The sequence below is a fragment of the Asparagus officinalis genome, chromosome 10 (genome assembly GCF_001876935.1).
Source record: "Asparagus officinalis chromosome 10, Aspof.V1, whole genome shotgun sequence".
Classification (NCBI taxonomy): Eukaryota; Viridiplantae; Streptophyta; class Magnoliopsida; order Asparagales; family Asparagaceae; genus Asparagus; species Asparagus officinalis.
In genome coordinates this window covers 4,577,538-4,594,437 of record NC_033803.1, presented here as the reverse complement: position 1 = coordinate 4,594,437, position 16,900 = coordinate 4,577,538, and the positions used below count along the sequence as shown (strand labels likewise).

General features: G+C 34.9%; 1 non-coding gene across 1 annotated transcript; it reads left to right on the top strand.

Moving 5' to 3' along the window:
- Positions 16,553–16,624, top strand: TRNAM-CAU. Its single transcript has one exon. It is a non-coding gene; the product is annotated as a tRNA-Met (tRNA).

Sequence of the window (16,900 nt, the reverse complement as noted above, 5' to 3'; positions counted from 1 at the left end):
GAGCTTTCTAACGCATCTTGAATCATCTCATTCCGATATGGGACGAGAGAGTTGGAGCCAAAATACCCGTTGACGTACGAAGGCAAAACAACTCAGCCAGGAGTTGTGTCTCGCCCACACAATGAGTGGCTTGGCATTGTAAGCCCACATCATGAGTGGCTAAGCCATTGAAAGTTGTAAGTCTCTTTGTCAGCTTTCTAACGCATCTTGAATCATCTCATTCTGAGATCAGACGAGAGAGTTAGAGCCAAAATACCCGAGGACTACCTAACTGCTTGTTAGTTCTAGCTGCCCTCCTGTTAGTTCTATCCCTTCTCGAGTTAGTTCTACTGTGGGCTGGAGTTATTTCTAGCACAAGTGTTTGCTCTGGTGGCCATGTTAGCCCTACCCTCATGCTTGTTAGTTCTAGCTGCCCTCCTGTTAGTTCAATCCCTTCTCGAGTTAGTTCTACTGCGGGCTGGCGTTATTTCTAGCACAAGTGTTTGTTTTGGTGGCCATTTTAGTCCTACCTCACGCTTGTTAGTTCTAACTGCCCTCCTGTTAGTTCTATCCCTTCTCGAGTTAGTTCTACTGCGGGCTGGCGTTATTTCTATCACAAGTTTTTGCTCTGGTGGCTATGTTAGCCCTAGCTTACTTCTCATTTAACATGAAAATACTTACAACACACAACAACAACGTAGTTGTCTGTAAATGTACACGCAAAACAATTAACAACATATTAACAACATGAACATACTTACAACATTGAATACACAACAAAAACCTTGGAGAAAATTAAAATAATATTTACAAAAAAGGTGAATCGCGTGCATACAAAAGAGCAGCACAAAACCTTGCTCTATATTTTGCACAATCTCCTTTTGAAATTGTTATCAATCGTTTTTCGACAATGCTGTTAATGAATTCAATCATAAAGATCCCGCAATCTAACGTTCTGCATTTAAGGGAAAAATATTACAATATTGAAAATGACAATGAAACAAAAAAATGAACAATTAAATTAGAAATGCATGAAACACTTACGGTCCTTGTTGTGGCACGGCAACTGACACAAGACCATGATGCTCCAATTTCCCCAATCCCCAATTACTCTCAATGAAACTCATAAACTTATTTATAAATTTTACAGCATCGGCGGTATAAATGGGGGAGTTGATTGAGGAGTAGTGATAGAATTTTGTCTCCTCTCTCACTAACTCTACCAGGTGCCAATGTCCGGAGCTGACAATCGGGATCAGAATTCTTTCACACTCCAAGAACTTCTGCTGAGAAACATTTTCCTTCATTCGTTTTGCCACCATTTCAAGATTTCCTTCTAGAAATGCTTGCTAAAAGATGCAATAATGTCAACATTGTGGGATAACATAATAATAATATCCACCAATTAGTGAAAAAAACAAGGATATACTTACTGCAAGCCAAGGTCTTGTGACATGTATCTTTCGATCATAACTATCAGTTGTTTCAATCTTGTTACAAAGCCGAATAACAAATGCATCGATCACCTACAAAAATTACCATGAATGAATAAAATAGTTAATATAAATTATTTTATATACAACATCAAACAATCAATAACACAATTGTTTAGAACCTACATCGTCACTGAGTTCACCTCCCGTTAATAGTATATAAGCATCTAAGCGAGATACGCTTGCTTCGGCACACTTCCAAATGTACGTATCACTATATGCAAGTACATTGTGAGAAAATTGCTACTAGAATTAAGTAAATTCAAAGATTATTATTAGAATAAGTCAGTAACAGTTACCTGTTCATTCTCGATTGTAGAAAGTCTTCAATTAATTTGTTCTCATAATCAAACGCCAGTGCCTTACCTGGATAGTCTCTAGATGTAGGTATGAAGCCTTCTTCATTTTTGTACTTTTTTTTCCCATCAGGACTATCCAATATCTGGATGACACGTCTCTTCTTTGTGCCTTCCTTTGGTTGATCTAGAGGCATATAAGGTGAAGTAACAGAGGGTCCATCCTTCCTCTCCCTCTTTCCGACAGCCCGTTTGATAGATGGCGTTTCTCTGTTATTCTCATTACCACCTTCATCTTTTTGAGAAACATCTCTATAGAGTCGAGAAGGCATATAATTAACAAAGAGTTACACAAGAATTATATGGAAAATATAAAAATTAAAATTGCAAGAAAATTTAAAAAACTAAACTCACCGAGCATCTTCTAAAATTCTCACGTCTCTTGCGCTCATCACAAAGTCATCACATAAATCGGCTTCCCCAGTTCCTTCCAAATTCTCATATTCCTTAGCTTCCATATCCTCTTTGATTTTTTTTCTTCAGTTACATTTCCGTCATCCTCTTTCTCCTTGGTTTTTTTTGGCATCTAGCACTACGCTCTTCTAATTCTCGTAATTCTGTAGTGAGCTCATTCAACTCGTACGTCTTCTCCGCAATTAAGAAAATTAATTCAGCTTTCCTTGATTCCTATTTGACCAAAAAAAGCTAGTATTAGTACGTATACTATAGTTGCAAACATAGATACTAACAAAAGGGACATAAAATAATGAACTATTAGAGCAACGATATGTACAAATACTATTGGCGATGCCGTATGAATAAGAGGAGTATTCTCTTGGCCATTATCCGTAACCAACTTCGGGACTCTATATAATTTGTTCATAGTAGTCCTCCTCCACTTTCCAGTACTCTTCACACAAAAGAGCGGCGGTAACCTTTCAATATCTGAAGTGTACTCTAATTCCCCTACTTTTTCATAAAACCAAACCTACAAAAAAGAAACTACACATTAGCATGTGCATAAACAATAATCATTATCAAAATGAAAAGATATACAAAATAATGTTCATGTAACTCACCAGTAAAACGGAGGAAAAACCACCCATGTACCCGGCATTTGAGCGCTGACCTAATTCCCGCATACTAAGAGACTTCTTTGATTTACTCATCTCTTTGCAAAGAAGAGTGAACACCGCATGGCACCAATTATATTTATGCAAAGTTGATAACTGCTCCGCATATCTAAACGCCCACAAGGGACATGTCTTACATGTCCGCGGGCATAATATGAAGCCGATAATGAAAGCCACAATAAGTTTCACACATATTATAGGGTCTTCATTAATCATATCTACAATCATCTCGGCCATTCTATCGCGCTTCCCCGAAATCACCGCCTTCTTTTCCTCATCGGCTTTCTTATAATTCTTTACAAAATAGGTGTAGATTGTATTAGCCGCTGCCCCACTCATTTTTATCGGAATTCCCTCCTTTGGCAATCCGGTAATTCGGTGAATATCATCTATACCGAACACACAATTTTTATTCCCAATCATGAATGAGCATTTATCAGGATTAAAATTTTGAATCAAGCAATCAATTGCTATTTGCTCATTGCTCAAGGATGTGGGTATATTGAGAAAGCTGTGAAAAGGTGTCGTCTGTAGGGCTTTTAGGTGTCTTTCATCTAATTTTATTCGCTTATCAATTAAATCTCGAAAATAACACAAATTGGCCGGAATTCTCAAGTGTGTTATCTTAGCCCTACAAGAAAATTATAATTCAGAAAGAGTTAAAAATTAAATATATTTGGGCAAATTAAGACGCATATTAACAAGTTTATTAACACAAACATTATACATCATGGCTTACAACAAAAATTATAATTCAGAAAGAGTTAAAAATTAAATATATCATGGCAAATTACTTACGAAGTTGGAGGATTATTGCATTTAGAAGAGGTAGGCTTTGATTTTGAAGAATTCGAAGACGTCGACTCTTTCAATTTGTTCGAAGCCATGAGGGCAGACGTCGAGGGCTTGGTCGAGCTCCGGAGGCGGCGATGAACCTGAGGGCTGAGCTCAAATGCCATCGGAGGCGTGGCTGATGACGAGGGGTGAGTTCGATGGCGAGGAGGAGTAGACGGCGCTGACCCGGCGGCGACGCTCAGCGGCGGCGATCTCGGGAGCTGGAGAGGAGGAGGGGAGATTCACTTTTCCATATATATATATATATATATATATATATATAGCATTGCTACTCTCTTTTGGTTTTGTGGAAAAGTTTGGGTGTTAAAAAAATTAAATTATCTAATCCGGTTAAAGTAGGATTATATAAGTTAATCCCATACATGAAATTTATTTCTATATATATATATATATATATATATATATATATATATATATATATATATAGCATTGCTACTCTCTTTTGGTTTTGTGGAAAAGTTTGGGTGTTAAAAAAATTAAATTATCTAATCCGGTTAAAGTAGGATTATATAAGTTAATCCCATACATGAAATTTATTTTAACCAACACTCATGTGTAAATATTACAATTGACATTAAGATTTAAGATATGTGTGAGATTCTCTTTGACTTTATACAAACAATATCTATTTAATAATAATAGTATAATTAAACTTTGTGATATAAAAAACATGCAATATAAGTAATTACTTTAAAATAATCTAATCTAATCTAATACGAAGAAAATAGATGAAAATGATGTGAAAATTGTTGCAATTTCATAATTCATAATTTTTAAAAATCTAATATAATCTAATCTAATAAAAAGAAAATAACAAAAGCACATATATGTTGAAGGAGATAAAAGTGCTATGAAAATTATTACAATTTCGGATCTAAAAAAAAGATCAAACATACAATATAATTACTCGCTTTAAAATAATCTAATCTAATCTAATAAGAAAAAAATAGATGAAAGTGATGTGATAACTGTTGATATTTCTTGATATGAAAAAAAGATCAAATATACAATATAATTAATTATTTAAAAATAATCTAATCTAATCTAATAAGAAGAAAATAACAAAGGCAAATACATGTAGAAGGAGATAAAAGTGCTAAGGAAATTATTGTAGTTTCGGCTTATAAACATTTGTATGTGATGTTACACATGAGAGGATAATAATTGTAAATGGAGTTCTATTTTAAATAATAATAGTATAATTAAACTTTGAAACTAATTATGTAGTGTCGTGAACTACTTGAATTTTAGTTGTTGAGAGATCGCCACGTTGTGTCCTCATATTGCAGCTGTTTATTTTAATTTTTCTTTTTTATATTTTTTAAAATGATTTTGTCTCTTTAATTTGTTTGGTAGATTTTGCAAATATTCCGTCCACATTATGTACATTTGTAGGTCTGCGTTGTTCCGGGGTTCGACCTCTGCAGCGAACATTATTTGTCTCACTAATTTGTTTGGTTTTTGCATATACGCTATTCATCTTGTATACATTTATAAATTTGGCATTTGATAAATTCATTTAGGTTTACATTTTAATTTAAATTATATCCTTATCTTCATACTATGTATATCCAATAAGAATTCATCAATTTATCAACTTACTCTTACTTAATGGATTAATTTGAATTTTAAGGGTATTTTTGTCTACCAAAAGATTTTCTCTAACTTGTGCTTTTAAAGAGAGTATGATATATTAGGGTAGTAACCGAAATGTTAGTAGTGAGAATAGCATTGTTTTAGGAAAATTGAGGGTGAGCTTGACAAATCTCTAAAACTGGTTCAAGTTTGAACCTATCTGATCTTAGAGAATTTTCTGATTGGTAAAAATTGGACCAAAAATGCCCCAATTTGTTTTAGGCCATTTTCTCGGGTTTAACTAGTTTAGCTATGGATCGAGGGGAGCTGACCATGACTAAGGGTTGCTTGTTTTCTTGAATTTCACAACTTTGCATTGAAAAAATAGGACCAACAAGAATAAAAATTTGAATTTTTTCTAAATACATTATTTGGTTAGCATATTCTTATTATAAATTTGGAGTTACCACGTATGGTTAATGCATCAATTTTAATTGCCTAAAAATGTGCTGATTTCACTTTGATTTTACTAAGGTAAAAAAGAGGAATATTATATTATAATATCCTTAATAAATTCATGTTCAACCAAACAAGAATTGTTTGCTTGGATTTGTCATTCATCAAACCCTCTTCAAGATGCATGCAAACAAAGAAGCTTATGAATGCGGATTTTTATGAGATCCACAACATGTATCAAATTTAGCCCATCAAGCAAACATCCTCTAAACTGGTTCCGAAACGAACAAGTTCTAATACCAACTTTGGCCCAATTTCAATAAATTGTTAAACACACCCTAACAGTCGCATGATATCTTGTATTTTTACTCTTTTTTTCATTTGTTCATTTTCTCTAAGCCATAGAAGTTAGGGGAAATTGCTTCTAGCCCCCAATTCCCTTACATGTATCCCCCCTCCCCCAAAGACTTTTTTAACGATCCCAAAGCCCCCACACCAGTATCTCATATTCCTTTAGCCCCCAAAACCCTTCCCCACATGACCCGATGTTTAAAAATAAAAAACTTTCCCCATAATGCCCTCAAGCAACCGATCGCTCTATCAAGCCGGTTATCAGAGAGTGAATAGTAGTAATGTAGTCATTAAATATTGATTAGAAAGTGAATTTTTTTTTGGGGGGGGGGGGTTTTTCCCTCTAAATTCTAACCATTTCCTTTCCTTCCCCACAGCAAATTCATCTCCTCACCCTTTGCTTACCCCAACTACTCTCTCCCGGCCACTTATTTCTCATCAATAAATCTTTTTTGATTCTTCAACTATTTTTCTTTAAAATGATAGATGGATCCCTTCTTTGCATGATTACAAACACAAAAAGCGACAAAGAGGGTGAGGGTGTCTTCGTAGTTATCAACAAGTCTACAAAAATTATTAGCTTGAAATATCAAGTGTCCCAAAGGCTTAAACTACAATTACAATCTCTTTTATTAAAATTCATATCCAAAAGGGAAACAAAATTTAGTTTTTCAATTGATAATGATGATGACTTAAGGTTGATGTTCGAGTATTATCGTCGTAATGTATTACAGACATAAACTTGTATGCTACCTCCGTTAGGGAATCCTCAACTTCTCAGAACACCCAAACTTCTCTATAAAATATGTAAGCATTTCACTTTTAATTTCTATATGAGTTCGTTGTTAGGTTATGAGTTGGTTGTTAACCTTATGCATTGGTTGCGGAGGTTATGAATTAGTTGTCAAGATTATGAGTTGGTTGTCAATCTTTATGAGATAGTTTTGAGTTGGTTGCTAAAGTTATGAGTTTGTTGTTAAGGTTACGAGTTTGTTGTTAATGTTATGAGTTGGTTGTTATGTTTATGAGTTTGTTGTTAAGATTATGTGTTGGTTGTTTAGTTTATGATTTGGTTGTTAACCTTAGCAGGTACTTATGAGTTTTTGTTATGAGCTTTTGTTAGCCTTATGAGTTGGTTGTTAAGGTTATGGTTGGTTGTTACATATTAAAGCTTTATTCATTTTTACAGGACTATCCCGACAGAAAATTCACGATGCGTAGTGGCTACGCTCACCCAAACATGTAATGATGAGCGTATTCCTAATGATAATCCTACTAGCGACTCGATCACGATGATGGAAACCAAGATCCCAACTGAGTGGCACATAGTCATACGTGAAATTGGTCAGAAATTTAATAGTGTTGCAGAAGTTAGATTAGCACTTCAATACTACTCAATTGTGAAAATGTTCGAGTATGATTTTTACCATAATGAACAAAAAGTATAAGAGTCAATTGTCGATTCAGGGACACGCTGGATTGCCTTTGGATGTTATTTGCTTCCTGACTTAGAAATTCCTCAATTATGTCTATAAAGAATTTCTGTTCTACCCATACTTGTAGTCAACACGAAGCTAATGCTGGCAACTCAAGGGCACCAAGAAAGTTCATTTCAAGCCAAATACAATATTTTTTAAAGGTTAGACCAGATCTTCGTCCAATTGATATGAAGAATGACTTGTTCTCACATTATGACATCAAGATTAACTACTGTAAAGCGTGAAAAAGAAAAAAGAGAGCATAATAGGACTTGTTCGGTAACGATGATGGGGCTTACTATTTACTAAGATAATAAATTCTTGTATCCTAATGTTTTAGTTGTTAAGGTTATGTATTGGTTGCTAACCTTATATTTTAGTTGTTAAGGTATATTACTTAGTGCCACAGGATATGACGACAACCAAGGAATATTTCCCCATGCTTATTGCATATGCGACCATGAGAATGAGGAGAATTAAATATGGTTATTACAACGAGTGTGGATGATACTATATGATAGGAAAAAACCTTACAATCCTCCATATTAATTGGTAATAACTTCTAATACCGACAAGGGTGTTAGGGTAGCAGTCGAGGAATTATTTTCAGATGCATTCCATTCAAGGTGTGTTCTACATCTAGTCAAGAATTTATAAAAAAGATAAAGGTGTTGGATCACAAGGTAAATGTCACTCAAATTTTGGATGATTTATTACAAATCACGGCTTATAAGTACACAATATGCGAATGGGATGATTACATGCAAGAATTGGCATCAATCGATCAAAAGGCTTATGTTACTACAATGGAATACTCCCCGAAGAGATGGACAAATGCTTATTTCCCTGGTATAAGATATGATACTATTGTTTAAACTTTAATTGTTAAGATTACATTTTAGTTGTTATGGTTACAGTTATGTTATTAAGGTTATCGTTATATTGTTAGTATTACAATTTGGTTGTTAAGGGTACAATTTTGTTGTTAAGGTTAGTTTCATTATTAAGTTTATAGATTTGTTGTTAATGTTAGTTTTTGGTTGTTAAGGGTACAATTTTATTGTTAAGGTTTTGATGTTACCTCTACAGATTTGTTGTTAAAGTTAGGTTTTGGTTGTTAAGGTTAGAGTTTTATTGTTAAGTTTATTGTTTCATTGTTAATGTTAGGTTTTTGTTGTTAAGGTTAGAGTTTTATTATTAAGTTTACCATTTCGTTGTTAAGGTTAGGTTTTGCTTGTTAATATTACTTCTTAGTTGTTATGCTTACATCTTAGTTGTTAAGATTACAAGCAAACTTATGAAATTTTTTCATGTGATTTATAGGTATGGCCATGTTACTTTGAACGTTGTTGAGTCATTCAACAGTTGGATAAGAAAGACACGAACGTTATGTATCTTACCTTTGGTGGAGACAATACGAAAGCAAATCATGGTGCACATGCATGAAAGAAGGATTATGACAGTGAAATGGTCTGGATACTTATGTCCAGAAGCAGAGATATATAGTGTTAAGTGATAATATTCATCATGGAAGCTACTTGCATATTAAACATTCGACAGAAGATATTCTGGAGGTTGAATCTAATAAAACTTGCCATGTAGATTGAAGAATCAGACATATTCATACATGTCTTGGGATATCACCCGCATTCCTTGCAAACATGCATGTGCTGTAATTATTTGGATGGGTCGAGATATTTATCAATATTGTGATTGGTTTATGACGGTTGAAGTATTCAGAGCAACTTATGAACCGATCCCCTTTCCTATTTCAGATTAAGAGAAGCGTGTTGTATCGTCAGAAGATCGTCTGTTAAAGTCTCCCCTTACTAAAAAAAGACGTGGAATACCATGTACTAGACGAATAAATAACAGGTCGCTGAACACCTGTCATGTTAAGTGCTTCTGATGCTACATGGAAGGTCACAATCGACAAACATGTAACGATCTATCTAGTTGCTAAACATATGTATTACTTAGTAATGTTTTGTATTAACATCTAACAATATGTATTGGATGATACCCTTTTAGAATGTTTGTTATAATATTATGCATTCAGATTATGGCTTTGTTGTTAAGCTTAAGACATCGTTGTTAAGCTTACAACTTAGTTGATAAGGTTATGCGTTGGTTGTTAATGTTATTGATTGGTTGTTAAACTTATGGCTTGGTTGTTATGCTTATGGCTAAGTTGTTATGGTTATTTTTTAGTTGTTATGGTTACAACTTAGTTATTATGGTTATAGCTTTGTTGTTGAGGTTATGATTTCGTTGTTATGGTTATGATTTAAATTGTTCTGCTTACGTTTAAATAGTTATGCTTATGGCTAAATTGTTATGGTTAAGGCTTAATTAACAACTTAATAACTTATTCGTAACCTTAACAACTAATGGACTACTCCCCATAAACTTACTTACATGTCATAAACAATTAAATATTTATATTTATAACATATATAACAATTACATATATGCATTCAACAATAACAGATTATGACACATATTTTATTTCAATGTCATAATCATCAAGTACACCGAGATCTTTTTTCCTCCTCATGCATTCAATTAGTAAATAGGCTGCTAACTTTGCTCGTATGGCTCATGTGTTATCCTTTTTGGGTGTGAGGTGCAGAATGCTTCTACCTTCAATAATAGCTTTTATAAACAGGAAGACGTAGAGCCCATAATCATACCTAAACACAAATAAATATACATCATAAAAAATGTTAAGAAGCTCAAATCCCTAATGTTAACAACCAATATGTAACCTTCATAACCAATACCTAAGAATAATAACCAATGTGTGTCCTTAACAACCAATCACTAAGCTTCACAATGAAAGCTTAACATTAACAACCAATACATAAGCTTCACAACCATAGCCTAACGTTAACACCAATCTGTAATCTTAACAACCAATCCCTAAGCTTCACAATCAAAGTCTAATCTTAACAACCAATTTGTAACCTTAACAACCAATCCCTAAGCTTCACAATCAAGTCTAACATTAACAACCAATTTGTAACCTTAACAACAAATCCCTGAACTTTACAACCAAGACCTAACCTTAACAACAAACAAATATGTAGTCATAACCAATCAAAAGAGATTTAGAAAACTTATGATCCCTTTTGTTTCTCGCATGGAACTATGATTGGATTGAATGCGTTGTACAATTTATTCTTTTCGAAGCCAACTTTAATATAGTTGAAAGGTTTTAACAATGTTGAGTACAAGTTTTTAATGTCCAGATTGATCTTTCAAGGAGTCATAATGTTTGGCAACATTATTTTTTATATCAAACTCTAAGAGATGCCAATGATCTCCTTGGACAATAGGAACTAGGAGATTAGTAATTCCTTCATCGATGAAACTTTTGATGAAGATTTCATATGCATCTCGATAGTCAGATACTTCTTTTTCCACATGTATTGTATGTTGTAATCAAGAATTAGATTGATCAGTCCCTTTTTTGTGATATGATTCATTCTGAGGCATATTTTGCCATTCACGTATTGTATTAATTAGCGCCTCAGTAACCTATAAGATGCCAAACAAGAAATAAATAATAGAAACATAAAAGATGATAACAATAATTATTATGAATAAATTTTATCTTATTGAATCATCAAGTCGACCACCACGTAAAGTATAAAGAAGCTCAAATCTGTTAATAGATGACCATTGAGAATTGTACACTTTAATCAAACTGCAAAAAGAATGAAACAATTAATATATTTAGTAACAAATATGTAATCTTAACAACCAATACCTAAGCTTCACAACCAAAGCCTAACCATAACAACAAACCCGTAACATTAACAACTAAATCGTAACCTTAACAACAAATCAGAAACCTTAACAACAAACCCGTAACCTTAACAACCAAATCATAAACTTAACAACAAATTAGAAATCTTAACAACCAAACTATAACCTTAACAACCAACCCGTAATCTCAACAACTAAGTTGTAACCCTAATAACTAGTTGATAACCTTAAAAGCAAAGTGATAAAATCGGACATTTGAGCTAAACACTTACTTATTGCACCTACAAATGCAGAAATAATTGAGAATTTTATTCTCTTCTTCGTCAGCAGGGTAATAACATCTACCGACACCTTACAATTATGAAAAAATAATGGGTGCTTATCATAAAACTTGATGATAAAGCCTTCAGGAAAGGGAATCCATACATATGTTTAAGTCATTCCTGTACTTTTCTTCTTCCTTGCTCATAGGGGAACTCATGAGGGTTTTTTTAGATTGAATGAGGATCAACATGTAGCTCAACAGGCGACAATTCTGTTTTCTTTTCCCCCACCTGCTCTTCCTCCTTTTCTCCCACTTTTATAATTTTCTTTTCTCCCAAAATTTATTTTTCTTTGGCACCCTTCTTCTTCCCCTTCTCGTTCTTCTCCTTAGTGTAAGAGGTAACTATATGTTTGGAAAGCTTCATCATTCTTCTTTCTCTACTTCATTTAAGGGGTACGGGTACTTTTGCATCCCTCTTTCTCTTATTCATTTTGATAATAAGAGGAACTTCTTCATCCTTAAAAAAATATGTCAGCTTCTGGTGGAGGGGGGAGGAACTTCCTCTGGGTGAGGACTTTCCCTCTTCGTATCAATGTCAGTTGAATCAGCTGGAGGGAAATTTGCTGTTGGAGGGACTTCCCCTGGTAGAGGGCCTTCACTCTTCTTATTAATATCAGTAAAGTCAGGTTGAGGAACTTCCCTCTCAATCTCAATATCAGCCACGATGTGTGGAGTGCCTGATTCAAAAAAAAAAGAAGAAGAAGAAGAAGAAGAATCAAAATATAATTATGAAAAAACTTAACAACCACTATCTAACCGTAACAACTAATCCATATACTTAACAATCAATCCATAAACTTAACAACAATTCCGTATACTTAACAATCAATCCATATACTTAACAATTAATCTCTAACCTTAACAATCAATCTCTAATCTTAACAACAAATTCCTAACATTAACAACCAAACCGTAACCCTAACAACCAATCTCTAACATTAACAACCAATTTGTAATTTTAACAACTATACAATATAATTCACAAGTAATGAAAAAAGGATCTAATCTGTACAAGTTTACATCTCCATCGCTGGGCTGGACACCTCTCCTGTCATCCTCTTATTGTTATATACATTGAGGTTGTTGCATCGGGCATTGCTCGGCTCCTCTCTTACTCTTCTCACTTGTGCAGATAGAGAAAGCACTTTTCCAGATAGAGAAGTTATCTCTAGTTTGTCGGTAGCAATCTGATCATTGAATTTCTTCTTATTTTCGTGACGTAATTTTTGATTCATTATCGCAATCCTCGTCCAATAGCTAACTTGCTGAGGCAATTCCATTTAATCAACTGCCTCGCTGTGCTGCTCGATCGCTTCATCAATATTATGTGGCTTAGTCTATGTAATGGACAGATAGAGTATTATTAAAAAATAATTAAAAACCAATAGACACCATTACAAGACAGTTATAATTTACAATTACTACAATGCTTACCCATCCTTCAAGAATGTTAACATCTTCTGATCCCCTTTTCTTTTTGGGAAGAGACTGCCTTGGGCCACTTGCCATACTGATGTCTCTAGCAGTCGGTTCCTTATTCTTCTTCTTATTTTTCTTCTTTTTCTTCTCTCTCTCTCTCTCTCTCTCTCTCTCTCTCTCTCTCTCTCTCTCCCCCCCCCCCCCCTATCTCTCAACTTCTCCTTCTCTCTCACTTTCGTCATGGCCACTGAAAATGATAAGACCCTGGTTAGGTCGTGGAAGGCGAAGGCGAGGACGGTGGTCATGGAGTCGGAGGTCGGGGCTCTCTCTCCCTCCCCCCCCCCCCCCTTCTCCTTCTTCTTCTTCTTTTTTTCTTTTCTTTCTCCCTCTCCCGCTCCTTCCCCCGCAAACCTCCCTCAATACTTTGAACTTGGCCCTAAAACTATGGAAGCTTTATAGTAGCTTGCATTACTTTAGCTACAACAGTGGCCAATCTCAGAGATCCCGCAACATCTCCTAATTTCACCCAATTTGTGAGGAAAGGCCGTGACATACTTTCCAATACTGGATTTTTGATGCCAGTAAGTTCATAGTACCATAGTTGCACATGAGAGAAATAGAATCCTAGTAACCACCCTTTAACCTTAACAACAAATAAACAACTATAATAACAAAACAATAACCTTAACAATCAACTTGTAACCTTAACAATAAATTTGTAATATTAACAACAAAACCGTAACCTTAATAATCAATCTGTAATCTTAACAACCAATCTGTAACTTTAACAATAAATAAGCAACCATAACAAGAAAACCGTAACATTAACAACCAACTTGTATACATAACAACTACCAACTATATTTAAGAACTAAACCCTAACCTTCACAATCAATAATGCATAAAATTACTCATTGCACTAAACAATAAAAAGTAGGAATACTTACACAAACAAGCTGGGTACACCCTTACAGATATACAATCTTTTTTCTTGGTCCAGGACCCTTCAATGCCTTTTCAATAGCATCAATTATCTCACTGAATATATAGGTCTCCCAAGTAGTGTTATTTGCCTGTTCGATGCTGTCAACGTACTTGAACAAATACATTGGGGTGCTAGGAACACTGATTGGATACCAGATCATGCTCACCTGATAGAGGATCTGTAGCAGGATAAAGTACTTCACATCTTTACGATTAGTTGATTGTACAAGTTTTGTGAGTAGATCCTCAACATGGCGTCCGGTGGGTGTTGGAGGAGGAGCTCTGCTATCACCCTTAGGTTTGGTAAAAAACCTCGACCAAATTTGATTTTTCCTATCTCGGTTGGGGCTAACAAAATCACCCTCATTATAGAACTATGTATGGCTCATTACCCAATCAAGGTTGAATGAGGACTCGATGTCTTCTCCAGTTTTTGTATCAGTGAAGGTAAATTTTATCTTTTTCTCGTCCCACTGTCTCAGCATGTACTCGAAAGTGGGAAGATCAAGACCATGATGGCTAAAATGAATGTAGAGTCTGAATACACTATCTTCGTAGGCCTCCAAGTGCCTTTGCCCCATATGCTGCACTAAAGTATGCATGAATTCATAGTACGCAGTAAGGCTGAAAGTAGACCACAACTATGATGGGGACTTTACCTTTTGTGTACAAAGCAAAACCACAAGACATAACTAGTTTGAAAATAATCTATAATAATAATAATTATGTTGTAAACTTGACAAAGAAACTGTAACCTTAACAACAAATCCATAAGCTTCACAACCAAAATCTAACATCAACAACCAATCAATAACCTTAACAATAAAAACATAACCCTAACAACTAACATGTCAAAAGTTAACAGTAAAATTCACAACTAATAGTCACAAGTCAACAATAACCTCCACAACTAATAGCCACCTGTCAACGTTAACCTTCATAACTAACAGTCCCATGTTAATAGTAACATTCACAACATAATCATAACATTAACAACTAACGCTTAATCTCAACAACTAACAAGCCACATGTTAATAGCAATCTTAACAATTGAACAGTAACATTTACAATAGATCCATAATGTTAACAACTAATTCATAACCTTAACAATTAATGAATTTTCTTAACAACTACAAGCTAATATTCATAACTTAATAATAACCTTCACAATTAACACAACATGCAACATCATAAACAACTAAATTTTACGGTAAATATTAGTTTTTTTTACTGTCGTATGCGTCTCTTTAGGTCTCCTTTGTAGATCCAGGAGCACTCTAGAGATGTCGTCGGTGCCGATGCTGCCCTCTAGATCTGTACGCTAAACTGACTTTTTGGGTTGAGCTGGAGTTGTGGGATGAGAATGACTGGCTACGATGTCCTCTAGAACATCAACAGTTGATGTGCCAACTTTAGTCCACTCTGCTACGCTCGAATGTCTTTTTGAGACGACGTACTATGACGTGTCGTCGTCTTTGCTAAAGTTGACAAGGACGACTGCTTTAGGAGTTGACTTGCCGGCCATTTTTTCAATCAGATTAAGCTCTAGAGTGGGTTGATTTAGGGTTAGGGTTTTGCAATGGGGATGGTCGGTTTGCTTGGACATAAGAGAGATGACATGACACTATCGACGAGGAGTAGTATTGATAAGTAGAAGGCGGTTAAATTAAATGGCATTTTAAGAATTTTGTTTGTTTTTAAACATCGGGTCACTTGGGGAAGGGTTTAGGGGGCTAAAGTAATGCGAGATACTGTTGTGGGGGCTTTGGGATCTTTGAAAGAGTATTGGAGGTGGGGGGGGGGTAAGGGTTGAAATACATATAAGGGAATTGGGGGCTAGAAGCAATTTTCCCTAGAAGTTAACTCGGACGTTTTCAATTAGGAGATAATTGCCTAGTTATTATCCCAACGTTGAGATAATATTCATAGTTCGTGGTTAATATAGGTTAACTACTTCTTGAGATAATGAGTCAAGTCATCTTGTAACAGTTAACGACTTTTCTCTATTTATTTTTGTTTTTTCTGTTGTTTTTTGACTGACAAGATTAAGTGAGAGATTTTTTTAATGAAGTAATGCATGGCTTTTTTCTTTAACTAGGGGAGGGAAAAGAAATATCTTACCAAGCCTCGAAACACCAAACAACCACAAGAGCGCATAATTGTATGGATAAGCTCACACTAATCCATCAATTTTGGATCCAATTCGATTTTTTCAGTAGGAGGTATTGGGTAATCGATCAATTTTGGATCCAATTTGTTTTTTTCATTATGAGGTATTGGGTAATCGATCATCTTAGGGCAATCCTTTTGTCAACGGATGGCCCTATTACACTCGTAGTCTTTAAAAGATGAGAGTCAACTATGTCGCATCTTCGTTGACACCATGATGTTTGTATGCAAACTTAATATATGGAACTTATCATCAATCCATCAACAAATCAGAGTGGCGCAGCGGAAGCGTGGTGGGCCCATAACCCACAGGTCCCAGGATCGAAACCTGGCTCTGATACATCAGTGGAGCTTCCGAAATTTTTGACCCTGCGATGTTTAAACGTTTTGGGCTTGAATTTTAGGCTATCGACTTGTATTTTTGGGCTTTGGGCTTTTGTCTGCTAACTTGGTTAAATCCAGCGTTTCAAGCCTTTAGACCCTCGAAAGTCATAAATCAGCTACCCAAATTTTTGGGCTTGCCTTTATTTGCTTCTAATTAACACGAAATTTATTTTTACACATGTCATTTATTTTGAGCTTATGATGGATATGATTCGTGAACATATGTGCCGGT